At 35.1% G+C, this 14,483-nt stretch overlaps 1 protein-coding gene across 2 annotated transcripts in view; it reads left to right on the top strand.

The window, feature by feature from the left end:
- Positions 1-14,483, top strand: part of PARD3B (par-3 family cell polarity regulator beta) — a 1,055,741-nt gene that overhangs the window by 900,464 nt on the left and 140,794 nt on the right. The window lies entirely within an intron of this gene.

Below are 14,483 nucleotides of genomic sequence, written 5' to 3' on the forward strand. Positions count from 1 at the left end.
ACCCATGTTGGCATACCTACAGTGACAAGAATTCATGAGACATCCCTTTTTACTATCAGATTACTCTAATTGATATGGGATGCTCACGTTGTATCCATCCAAATGCTTTCTCCATGTAACATTTACCATAGCTCCTGGGTTGACCAACATGGACGCAGAATCTAAGCCTCATTCGTAGCCCTTCCTTCAGCTGTTGGAGGTGATCACTCTGACCACCTTCCTTAACAAATGTTTACTGAACTCCAAATATATGCCAGGCTCTCTGTTTAGACCTAGCCTTACAAGGATGAAGCAAACAAGCACGTAGCCGTGAGAAATATAATCATTTATGTAGTATAAACTCCTCTAGCAGTCCTAGTCATTTAAATTACAACCCATGCATGTAGCCTTCTTGGTAGCCATATTCTGAATATGCTCCAGTCTATTGAGTTTATGATTGTCTTCTGTTGCATGGCATGGAGAACTGGATACCATATTTCAGATACAGTGTGAAAAAAGAGGCATAGAAAATGAAAGAAACTCTTACATCTTTTGATCTTAATTTGTTATTAATGCTGCCTTAATTTTTATATCAGGTGTCATTTATGGTGTGCACTTTTAAACGAAAAGCTCTATTTTGAGTTGCTATCAAGCCAAATATTCCCAAAAACATTATGCAGAATCCTATATTTTTATAATTACTTCTTTAAATGTAGGATATTCTCTTTACCTGAGTTAAATATTTGCTTGTTAGGCTTATCCTATTGTTTTAGCCAATAAAGATATTTTAAAGTGTTGATTTTTGTCCTCTAATATATTAGCTATCCTTCCTAGGTTTATACCATCCTCATATTTAGTCATTATGGACTCATCCATGTCATTGATAAGATCGTTGATCAATGTCAAGTATAATCCCTGCAACTCATCACTCAAGACCTCCATTAATCAACACTCTTTGGGATGGATGTTCAGTTAACTATTAATCCATCCTACTATTATTTAATGTGCATTCTCCAGTTCATCTGTGAACATTGTGGAAGACTTTGTCAAGTATTTTAGTGATATTAAGGTACACTGTGTTTGTGAGAAACCCTTGATTTACCAATCTAGTAACCCTAAAAAGAAAGGGAATTAGTTGTTCTTGGTGAATACTGCATCCTTTTTCTCTTCTAGATATTCCCAAATAATGTGTCCATTTAGACTTAATTAAGCAAAATGATACTTCCTGTGGTCCAGTATAATACCAGGCACTTAATATCTGCTTATCAAATACTTACTGGCTTACATACTAGAGCTGTGAATGTAAGGTGGCCAACAGCACAGAGCTCCTCAGTATCCCTGCTAAGAATCCTTGATTCCCAGCAGGCATTCACCAATGTTTGTACAAAACTCCCATTGTGTTGTATTCCACGGATTATACAAAGAAGTTTGGAAACCATCCTTACCCTCAAGGAATTCAGTATAACAATGAAAACTACCTCATAAACAAATAATTATAGTATAATGTGTTCCATTAGAATAGAGGTATATAAAAGACATAATATAAAAATTATGAAATCGCATATGCATTTAATTGGGGAAAGACCTGAGACTGTGGATTAGTCTTTCTAGGTAGTTGGCTCAAATATATTAATTTTTTCAAGCCTCAGTTTCCTCACTGTAAAATGGGGACAAGAGTATACCCTATCTCCTATGAATTGTAGAATAAATGAAATTCCAGTACCTGGTTCAGTAAGTATTGACTACAGCTATTTAAGAATGTCATTAGACTATGTATTATTGGCCAATATTATATATTATTGGTCTACATATTAAGAAAGTTATTGAACTAAATAGAACTATTTAAGAAGGCTATTGATTATATTTAGCTGCTGACCCTTAAAGTCATGGGTTTGGGAACCTGTTAGATTCTGTTTCACGGTCACATAGTTGATGGTTAATTCCTAATTCCAGCCCAAACTCTTGCTGTTGTATTTCAATCATAAGAGTTAGAAAGTAGAAACAGAAAAGAAAATGAGGGTTTAAAAGTCACGAAAACTGGAAAACAGTTCAGAATTCTTTTATATCAGTCTTTTATTTGTTCTTTTATATCAGTCATATCATCTGCACATGTGAAGAGCACAGTTTTTACACATTTACCTACTCATTTTTTACTACTGTCAATTGCTTGTTAAAAACCATTCCTACCTCATTAGATGTCCCTCAGCTTGTCATCAGAACTAACGCTGTCTTCTTGTCCTTTGAATCTCCATTTGTTCGGGCTTGAGCTCATGCACAATCCATTGGATGAACTAGCCCAATTTCTGGGTGTCCCGGAAGAGCTGTCATTGACAATAGTGTGTCAAATCATATCCTGTTTGGCTGTAAACAACCAAAATCCCAACTGATGTATTTGTCTCACCCTTTAAAGAATTTCTGTGATTTGGACCTCATTAAGTGACCTCTTTTCATTTTTCTCCTCTGCTTTCCCCAATAGTTAGACTGCTTTTTCATGTTACATCATGATTCCAAGAAACCTGTTGCAACTCTAGGCTTCGTGTCCACTTTCCAAGAAGAAAGGGACAAAGAGCTAATGGACTATGCCTGTCAAGTCCGTTCCTTTGAAAAAAATCTCCCAGAACACCCCAACAACTTCTCACTGGCAAAAACTATATTTAAAAGTCTCTTCTAAGTGCAAGAGGGTTTGAGAAATAGTATTTCATCTTCAGTAAACAAAGACAAGGGAGAAAGGAGTTCCAGGTAGCTTGTAGGAAGCCATCCCATGGCATCCACCACAAACAGATTACCTCTAGATGGCTTGTCTTCTTTTTTTTTCACTTCCATTAATAATGCAAAAGTTATAGATTAATGCTACATAACACTCTGTTCAAATATATTATTAACTTCCTATGGGAGGCTGTCCTTATTATATAGACCCTCTTTTGTAGCTGAGACAGAAATATTTCAGTCTGAGTATTTTTTAATATCACTTAAGTAAAGCAGGTGGAGGGCTTATATTCTTAGTTTTCATGACCACTGAAAAGTATGTTTTGGAAAATTCAAAGATAAGGGTGATGAAGGATAGAAAAAGTGTTAACAGTAAAGCTTCCTAGCCAGGTGTGAACAGCTGGGTGTGAAAATATCTTGTGCTATTTTGGCAATGCAGGATAATTGATGTCTAGTTTCTTGATTTCAGAGATTTGGCACCTCACCGAGGCACGACTTTGTCATGCACAGTTCATTCCTCTGTTGGTACGTGTCCCCAGTCTCTAGTGATTTTTCCTTTTATTTTTACTTCAGTTTAAAGGCTTTCTGCTATCATGTCTGACTCATAGCTTTGCAAGGCTGTGTGGAGGGAGTTGAACAGGGACTACAGTAGATGACTTGGAGATGTGTTTTTAGTTTCTATAAACAGAGCCAAAGTGATCTCATTTCGGTTTGGGAATCCCAGTAATAAATGCCATTTCCATAGAGAGTTAAAATTCATCAGTTGAACAAAGTAATCCTTTTTTTTTTTTCCTTAGAACATATTGCCATCAATTTTTAAGTGACTTTTAAACAATAATGAGAAATCTCTTAATGAAACAATCTCTATGACCAGATAAGTGCTAATAATAACTGATATACCATTAACTCTACTTTCCTCCATCCCCACTCTTTAAAACTTGATGTTCTCATTAATTTTTTTCTTTTCCATCTTCTGAGAGCCCTACTCTTGGGATTATGCTAGACTTGTGTCTGCCTAAGTTGTCAGCTTCCAGGGGTGACAAATGTAGATAATCTTCTCTTCTATTATATATGAGCTAGACAAGGAGGGTTGATGCTTAGTGACCATTCATCTGTAAGACCTCCACCCTCTTGCCATCTTCAGCCTTGCTGGTAGTTTGAGGAATGCTTGCCAAAGGGTTGCTCTGATTTCCTAAAGCTGTCATTTAAGAACTGACTGGACTGTTTTTCAAGCAAATGACCTGATCCTTAAGGTATATTTATCTAAATTATCCAGTTTACCAAAAGGAGGTGGGAGGGAGTGTGCAGAATTTCTTGAGACGTATAAATAACACCAAGAGAATTCTGTCTTCCTGAGGGATGCTGCTGATACTTTGGAATATTAATGGTGGCATGCTGTAGTAAGGGTCAGCCAAAGATGCTATAGGAACTCCTGATGGAGAATGCTGAATGCAGATCTGGGTGGTCAAACAAGGCTCTCTAAAGGAATCTATATTCTGACCTAAGAGCAAGCAGAAATTAATGGAGCAGACAAAAGACCCAAAGAGAAAACATGGTGCATTTATGGTAGGAACTGCGTATATCAGAATATCTGGAGTGTAGTACATAAATTAGGCCAGCTGGAGGCAAGAAATGAAAGTCAACATAAGCCATACTCTTAAAAGCCATATCATCTGAGAAAAAACAATTAGTGTCTAGTTCAAGAGCAACAGCGAGCCCTTCAAATGGGGATTCCATATTCAGATTTGTGCTGTAGAAAGGTAACAGAAATCCTGTAGAGTAAATATCTATTAAAACTCCATGTTCTCATTATTTTTTTTTTCTTTTCCATCTTTTGAGAGCCCTATTCTTGGGATTATGCTAGACTTGTATCTGCCTAAGTTGTCAGCTTCCAGGGTGACAAATGTAGATAACCTATGAGAAACTGGAAGCTGAGAAAAATTAAGAAACTTACCTATGGTGCCACAAGTACTAAGTGATCAGAGCCAGGTTTCCCACCCAGATATGACTCCAAAAGCCATGCGTGACCTTCTACCTATGAAAGGGTTTGTTTTTTTTTCAAACTCTAGGTTGTGACCTATAAGTACATCTTGAAAACAGTATAGTGAGCTCAATCAATATTTTTTTAAGAAAAGAAGGTAGAAAAGATCATTACAATAAAAAATGATAGAAGACACTAAGGAGCATGTGCAAAAAGCATACATGTTGCTCCTTACCTGCCAGACATCCTTCTGTCCCTCATTCATTCATTCGTTCATTCATTCCATTAAAAGAATATTAAATGTCTGTCATGTGCAAAGCACCCTATTCAAGGCTATGGAAGTACAAGGACATATCAGAATCCTTGGGCTTTGACCTACTTCTCTGTAGTAGTGCTAGATTTGTGTTGATCAACCACACTTACTCCAGGCCTCTGGTGACCTGTGGTTTGCATTAATCTATTAGGCTAAGCCACATACCTTTTCATTACACAGTCTTTGCCAATGTTAAAGACCCAAAGATTCCAAAGTGCCCTCTTTATAATTTCTGTATTTAATGCAATGTATAATCAGGAATAGGCCATTGTTAGGTCAACTGCTTTCCTATGTTTATCTTTTCAAACAATAAATAATCAGTGGGATGAGAAAGGGCAGTAAAAGGTAGTTTGACTGTTAATACTTATAAATATCCAACATCTTAAAGAGATGTTTTAATATTTATATGCTGTGGAATACCCTCCCCTCTGGAGAGCTGACTGAGGATTGATATGAACCCATCCAGAAATAGAATTCAAGAGACATAATTTTACACAGACTTTTAATTAATCCTGAGCAAGCATTCTAGATTTCCTCAAATTTGGCCATTACTCAGCTCCTCACTTTCTAAATTGCTAAGTTCTCTGAGCACAGAGCTAGGAGGAATATTCTCTACATTGCAAATGCAATGGATTTTCTATATCAAGGTCAGTAGGTGGTCTGGAACTGAGCCATACCTGTCCTTAGAGCAAAGCCTGGCTGGATATTCTTATGCCACTTGCTCTACTGATTTCCTATTTTCTCTCTGGCTTAGTTTCCTCACCTCTAAAGTGAGCATAAGCATAGTGCCTACATAAGACCGTTACAAGAATTTAATTGTGTATTGTATACTGTATATATATATGTTCAAAAAATAGCATCTGTCAGTTGAAAAACATCATTTAAGTTACTATTATATATGCTAGTACCTAGGTATTTATATCATTCTACTGTTAAGATGACTATTCATCACCTAGGAATGAATTAAAGTTAGGTGGAAAATTCTAAAAAGCCTTTCTCAACTTAATGGATTTTTTTTTTTTTAATTTGGTGGACCATTTTCTGCCAAATATGTGACTTCATGTATTTTTATTTCCTTTTTTCATAACTGTATGCTTAAAGTTACTATATATAGTCATATTTTATATAGTTATAATTATTTTTAACTCTTTATTTTGAACTTGATTTTATCAAGTCTCGGGAATTTGCAAATATAGTGCAGAGAAATTTGTACTCTTCACCAAGTTTTCCTCAGTAGTTACAACATGAAAACCAATAATTTGACATTGATACAAGGTATGTATAGTTCTGTGCCAATTTTATCACACATGTGGCCAGTGCTACAATCAAGATACAGAACTATTTCATCACTATAAATGTATTCCTCATGCTATACCTTTATAGTTACACACCTTTCTTCCCCCCATCCTCAAACCCTAGCAATCACTCATCTGTTTTCCATCTCTATAATCCTGTCATTTCTAGAATACTACCTAAATGGAATCAAATAAATGGGAAACTATGTGATCTGTGAGATTGGCTTTTTTCACACAGCATGATGACCTCGAGATCCACCCAAACTATTGTAGGTATTGTAGGTTCATTCCTATTTATTGCTGAGTAATATTCCATGGTATAGAAACAATGATTTACCTATTGAGGGACATTTTAGTTTTCTGGTTTGGGGACATTACAAACAGAGCTGCTATAAATAATCATCTACAGGTTTTTGTGTGAACATAAGCTTTCTTTCTTTTTTTTCTGTCAGGCCTTTTATTTCCTTTTCTTACGTTATTGCACTGGCTAGAATTTCCAGTAGTATGTTGAACGGCAATGGTAAGAGCAAATATTCTTGACTTGTTCTCAACCTTAAGAGAAAAGCATGTGGTCTTTACCCCATTGAGTATGATGTTGGCCATATGTTTTTCTGTAGATGTATTTATCAAATTGAGAAAATTGTCCTAATTTCTAGTTTTCTGAGGGTTTTTATCATAAATGGATATTGAGTCTTAGTAAATGATTTTTCTGCTTCAACTCATATGATCATGTGATTGTTCTTTTCTACCCTACTAACATGTTGGGTTACATTTATGACTTTTCAGCCATTGAACCAGCCTGGAATAAAACCTATTTGGTCATGGTATATAATTGGTCATGGTATATAATTCTTTTCAGATATTACTTAATTTCATTTGCTAATATTTTGATAAGAATTTTTATATCTACATTTATGAGAGATATTGGTCAATAGTTTCATTTTATTTTCTTTTGTTTTGTACTCTCATTGGGTTTAGTACCAGGGTTCACTGGCTTCATTGAATAGGAAGGGAAGTGTTATCTCTTCTTTTTCTGGAAGAAATTGTATATAACTGGTGTTACTTCTTTAAACATTTGGTAGAGTTCTCCAGAGAAACCATCTTGGCTTAAAGAGTTCTTTTTTGGGAGGTTTTTAATTAGAAATTCGATGTCCCTAATAATTAGAAAATTATTCCAATTATCTCATATTGTATGAATTATGGTAGCTTTCACTTTTCTAGGAGTTGGTCCCGTTAAGTTATCAAATTTATGTGTGGAATTGTTCATAGCATTTCCTTATTGTTCTCTTGATAGGATGTTCTCTCACTGAACTGCAGAGTCTTGTAATATCCTGTTTCATTCCTGATATTTGTAATTTGTCTCTTTTCTCTTACTTTGTCTGTCTTGTTGGAGCTTTGTCAATTTTATTGATCTTTTCAAATACTAAGTTATTTTGTTTTATTAATTTTCTCTATTGATTTCATTTCCAATTTTACTGGTTTTTGTTCTTTATTGTTTCCTTTCTTCTGCTTGCTTTGTTGTTTGTTTGTTTTTTCTCCTTTTTTCTTTTGTTAAATTTAATTATTTTTATTAACATATAATGTATTATTTGCCCCAGGGGTTCAAGGTTTGGGAATCCTCAGGCTTACACATTTCACAGCACTCACCATATCACATATCCTCCCCAAAGTCCATAACCCAACCACACTTTCCCTACCCCCTACCCTAGCAACCCTCAGTTTCTTTTGTGAGATTAAGCATCTCTTATGGTTTGTCTCCCTCCCGATCCCATCTTGTTTCATTTTTTTTCCTTCGCTATCTGAGTATAGATTCTTTGCCTCTTTGGTTAGGTTTATTCCTAGGTATCTTATGGTTTGGGGTGCAATTGTAAATGGGATTAACTCCATAATTTCTCTTTCTTCTGTCTTGGTGTATAGAAATGCAACTGATTTTTGTGCATTGATTTTATATCCTGACACTTTACTGAATTTCTGTACAAGTTCTAGCAGATTTGGAGTGGAGTCTTTGGGGTTTTCCACATATAGTATCATATCATCTGCAAAGAGTGATAGTTTGACTTCTTCTTTGCTGATTTAGGTGCCTTTTATTTCTTTCTGTTGTCTGATTGCTGAGGCTGGGACTTCTACTACTATGTTGAATAGCAGTGGTAATAGTGGACATCCCTGCCGTGCTCCTGACCTTAGCAGAAAAGGTCTCAGTTTTTCCCCATTGAAAATTATATTCTCTGTGAATTTTTCATAGATGGCTTTGATGATATTGAGGTATGTACTCTCTATCCCTACACTTTGAAGAGTTTTGATCAAGAAAGGAAGCTGTATTTTGTCAAATGCTTTTTTAGCATCTATTGAGAGTATCAGATGGTTCCTGTTCTTTCTTTTATTAATGTATTGTATCACATTGATTGATTTGCAGATAACCAACCTTACAGCCCTGGAATAAATCCCACTTGGTCGTGGTGAATAATCCTTTTAATGTACTATTGGATCCTGTTGGCTAGTATTTTGGTGAGAATTTTCACATTTGTCTTCATCAAGGATCTTGGTCTGTAATTTTACTTTTTGATGGGGTCTTTCGTTTTAGGATCAAGGGAATGCTGGCCTCATAAAATGAGTTTGGAAGTTTTTCTTCCGTTTATATTTCTTGGAACAGTCTCAGAATAGGTATTAATTCTTCTTTAAATGTTTGGTAGAATTTCCCTAGGAAGCCATCTGGCCCTGGGTTCGTGTTTTTTGGGAGATTTTTGAAGACTGCTTCTATCTCCTTACTGGTTATGGGTATGTTCAGGTTTTCTGTTTCTTCCTGGTTCAGTTTTGGTAGTTTCTACGTCTCTAGAAATGCATCCATTTCTAGAATCGGAAATGCATCCCGATTGTCAAATTTGCTGGCATATAGTTGCTCAGGATATGTTCTTATAATTATCTGTACTCATTTGGTGTTGGTTGTGATCTCTCCTCTTTCGTTCATGATTTTATTTATTTGGGTCCTTTCTCTTTTCTTTTTGGTAAGTCTGGCCAGGGGTTTATCAATCTTATGAATTCTTTCAAAGAACCAGCTCCTAGTTTCATTGATTTGTTCTACTGTTTTTTGGTTTCTATTTCATTGATTTCTGCTCTGATCTTTATTATTTCTCTTCTCCTGCTGGGTTTAGGTTTTCTTTGCTGTTCTTTCTCCAGCTCCTTTAGGTGTAGGGCTAGGTTGTGTACTTGAGACCTTTCTTGTTTCTTGAGAAAGTCTTGTATACACTTGCCTTTCAGGACCACATTTGCTGTGTCCCACAGATTTTGAACAGTTGTGTTTTCATTTTCATTTGTTTCCATGAAATTTTTCAGTTCTTTTTAAATTTCCTGGTTGACCTATTCATTCTTTATTAGGATGCTCTTGAGCCTCCATGTTTTGAGTTCTTTCCAACTTTCCTCTTGTGATTGAGTTCTAGCTTCAGAGCATTGTGGCCTGAAAATATGCAGGGAATGATCCCAGTCTTTTGGTACCAGTTGAGATCTGATTCATGACCCAGGATGTGATCTATTCTGGAGAATGTTCCATGTGCACTAGAGAAAAATGTGTATTCTGTTACTTTGGGATGGAATGTTCTGAATATATCTGTGATGTCCATCTGGTCTAGTGAGTTACTTAAAGCCTTTATTTCCTTGTTGATCTTTTGCTCAGATGATCTGTCCATTTCAGTGAGATGGGTGCTAAAGTCCCCTACTATTATTGTATTATTTTTGATGTGTTTCTTTGATTTTGTTATTAATGGTTTATATAGTCTGCTTCTCCCATGTTAGGGCCATCGATATTTAAAATTGCTAGATCTTCTTATTGGACAGACCTTTTGAGTATGATATAGTGTCCTTCCTCATCTCTTATTTTAGTCTTTGGTTTAAAATCTAATTTATCTGATGTAAGGATTGCCACCCCAACTATCTTTGGATGTCCATTAGCATGGTAAATGGTTTTCCACCCCCTCACTTTAAATCTGGAGGTGTCTTTGGGTCTAAAATGAGTTTCTTGTAGACAGCATATTGATGGGTCTTGTTTTTTTTTAATCCATTCTGGTACCCTGTGTCTTTTGATTGGGGCATTTAGCCCCTTTGCATTCAAGGTAACTATTGAAAGATATGAATTTAGTGCCATCATATTGCCTGTAAGGTGACTGTTACTGTATATTGTCTCTATTCCTTTCTGGTCTGTGTTACTTTTGGGTTCTCTCTTTGCCTATAGGATCTCTTTCACGATTTCTCATAGGGCTAGTTTGGTGATTGCAAATCCTTTTAGTTTCTGTTTGTCCTGGAAGCTTTTTATCTCTCTTTCTATTTTCAATGATATCCTAGCTGGATATAATATTCTTGGCAGCATATTTTTCTCATTTAGAGCTCTGAATATATCATGCCAGTTCTTTCTGGCCTGCCAGGTCTCTGTGGACAAGTTTGCTGCCAATCTAATATTTCTAACATTGTATGTTACAGACTTCTTGTCCTGAGCTGTTTCAAGATTTTCTCTCTGTCACTGAGACTTGTAAGTTTTACTCTTAGATGATGGGGTGTGGTCCTGATTTTATTCATTTTGAGGTGGGTTCTCTATGCCGCCTTGATTTTGATGCTTGTTCCCTTTGTGATATTAGGGAAATTCTGTACTATAATTCGCTCCAATATACCTTCTGCCCCTCTCTCCCTTTCTTCTTAAATAAGATAAGTTGGTTAGAGAAAGAAAAAAAAAAAGAGAAGAGAATGTGATCAGGCTGGAGATTTCTTTTTTTCTAATGGAAGCATTTAATGCTAAATTTCCCTCCAGCTCTGCTTTAGCTATATCCTATATATTTTGGTATGTTGTGCTTGCATTTCTTTCAGTTCAATGTTTGTTTGTTTTTTAATTTTCCTTGAAACTTCTTTGACCCATGGACTATTTAGAAGTGTGTTGTTTCATTTCCAAATGATGGGAGACTTTCCTATTATCTTTCTGTTGTTGATTTATAGTTTTATCCCATTTTGATTAAAGTTAAAATAGCTTCCCATGATTGTGGATTTATTAATTTCTCATTTTAATCTTGTTAATTTTGACTTTATATATTTTGAAGCTTGTTATTAGGTTCACAAAAATTTAGGAATGTCATGAATTGTGATTGACCCTTTTATCATCATGACACATCTTACTTTATTCCTAGGAGAGACTACTGCTTCAAAGTCTACTCTGTCTGATATACCATCTTTCTTTTGCTTAATTTTTGCTTAATATATATTTGTCATCTCTTTTCTTTCAATATTTCTGGATCCTTATATTTAAAGTGTGTCTTTTGTAAGAGATTTATAATTGGGTTTGGTTTTGTTTTGATATCCAGTCCGACAATCTGTATTTTAATTGTAGTATTTAGTTTGTTTACATTTAATGATACTGCAGATATTATTTGATTTAAACCTCTAACTTATTCTCCATTTTCTACTTTTCCACCCACTCTGTTTGTTTTTCTGTCCTTTCTTCTTTCTAAAGTATATTAATAAAGAATTTTGTATGATTCATTTTTTTTTACCTCTGTGAGTTTGTTATGTGTTCTTCTATTCTCCTTTTAGCTACATTTATTACTCAAAAGATTATAATATACATTCCTGATTTATTGTATTTCAAAATAAATTAGTACTTTTATCATTTCTTAAACAAGGCATAGAACTTGGAATAGTCTAACTTCATTTAATCCCTCTACTTTTTATACTATATTTTCATGTTTTTTAAATATACATATACTTATACATATGTAAATATATATGTTTTATATATAACTAGGGTTTTTAAAGATTGTATTTATTTATTTATTTATTTATTTATGACAGAACAGAGGGAAAGGTGGAAGGGGAGGAAGAGGGAAAGAATCATGAGCTGAGTCCAAGCTGAGTGTGGAGTCCAACACAGGGATCAGTCTCACAATACTGAGATCATAATCTGAGCTGAAATCAAGAGTCAGACACTTAACCTACTGAGTCACCCAGGCACCCCACTATTTGTTTATTTTAACTGTGTCTATTATTCTTTCTGAGTATCTTTGCTTCTATATGGAATGTTCCTTTTGTCCTTTATAATTTCCCTAGTATTTCTTGTAATATAACAAATCCTCTCAATTTGTATTTCTTCAAAAATTTTAAAAATTTTATCTCTATTTTTTGAGGATATTTTTTCTGGGTATATAGTTATTAGATCTTTTTCTTCTTTTAACATTTTGAAAATATCATTCTATTGTTTTCTGGCATTTAATGTTTTCACCAGTCTGTTGTCAGTTACTCCTTTGAATATAGTGCATTTTTTGGTCTTCAATTGCTTTCAAATCTTTCTGTCTTTGGTTTTCGGTAGCTTCAGTACAATGTGCCTATGTGTTGCTGTGTTTAAAACTGGGTAAGGGTTTGTAGAGCTTCCTAAATCCATTTTTCATCAATTTTGGAAAATTCTCAGCCAGTATTTCTTCAAATATTATTTCTATCCCATTTACTTTCTTTTCTTTTGGTATTCTAATAATGCAAAAATATTAGATCTTTTTATACAGGTGCGTGTTTCTTGCTCTCTGTTCTGTGCTTTTTTTTTTTTTTTTTTTAATTTAACCTATGATTCAGTTTGGTTATTTTTGAATGCATTTGTCCTCCAGTGTACTAATATTGACTTCAGCTGTGTCCAGTCTTCTATTAAGCCCATTTATTGAGCTCTTAATTTTAGTTATGGTGATTTTCAGTTTTAATGTATCCATTTGATTTACTCTGAGATTATACTTCTGTGGTTAAATTTTCACTTTTGTCATCTTTTTTCTTGAACATATTAAATACAGTTATTTTGAGGACCATATCTAATAATGTAAATATCTGGATTAGCTTTGAGTCTATTTACATTGTTTGATTTTCCACTTTGTTTTCAGTCCTTTGGTCCTATCTCCTGGTATGCATTGATTGAATGCTAGACATAGTGCTTGAAAATGGTACAAACAATCTCAGGCTGATGTTATCTTTTTCCAGAGAGGATTTACTTTGCTTTCTGACAGGCAGATTAGGGTCACATTGATTTATTCTAAGCTTTGAGTTAGATGACTAGAAGCTGGGTTTTAGTTATGGTAACAGATAGTTTATCAGTAATTTACCCTCACTCCTGGAATGTAGCCTTTCTGTTCCTAACTGTAAACCTGAGTTGTTTACTCAGACCCTTCTTTCTTAGCAGACCATGGACTCTAATTTCTATCTTACCAATCCTGTGCGAATGTCAAAATTTCTTCTTAGCCTCCACATCTTAGCCTTTAGGCTCTGCTCATTTTTTTTTTTTTTTTTAAGCATCTGATCCTGTGCCATTTATGAATTAGCAAAAGAATTGCAGAGAAAAATGCCACAGAATATAGGCTCAATTCAATGTGCTTATCTAGTCTTCAGAATCATTCTTGGTCCCTCAAGTTCTGGCTTCTTTAGTTCTCCAAAGCCTCCAAGCAGACTTTTTGTTTTGTTTTGTTTTTTTCTCATGTCTGTCCAGCTATTCCTGTTCTTTTCATGAAGTGAGAATGTGGCCAAGTCTTCGAGCATTACCAAAAATGGAACTCCCTTATCCCATTTTTAATGCTAAGTGTTAATGTTATGATAATGTAGATTTATAGTCAAAAGACTTTGTTGTTAATTGGCTAAAGGAACTAATCTAAATGAAAACCACTTGTAGAAGGCTTGGTACATAGTGGGCCCTCGTAACTGATTTTAGATTTGAATTTAAATATATACCGATTTTGGAGAAGGTATAGAAGAGATTTGTCATTAGCATTCAGTTTTGTCATCTTTGTCTTCTTATTGATGCCCCACAGAACAACAGTCCCTCATGCTATGCTCTTGAGTATTGGTCTCATGAACCTTTACCTCAGTCGCATTTCCAAAGGGTCTCTCTCCCTACCACGCTCTCACTCAGAGACCCTGTAAGCCATCCTCACCATTCTGGTGATCACATTTAGCAAGAAGGGGGACAGGTTGTTTTCTCCTGCAATTCATACCTCAGTGTTCTGAAGAGCTAATCGGGTGGCTCTCCACTCCTACCACAGCTTCTCCCTGCTGTGGCTTTGCTCCTGCCTTGTTCTTCTGACAGTGAGGCCGGTGTTGGTAAAAGCGGGCAAGCATCTTAAAAAATGCCAAGAAAAGGAAGCAGAACTAAATCTAAGTGTCTTAGAAATTTGAGACATTATAGTAACAAAAGACTTGTTTGTGCTTAATT

Source organism: Meles meles, chromosome 9, assembly GCF_922984935.1.
Source record: "Meles meles chromosome 9, mMelMel3.1 paternal haplotype, whole genome shotgun sequence".
NCBI lineage: Eukaryota > Metazoa > Chordata > Mammalia > Carnivora > Mustelidae > Meles > Meles meles.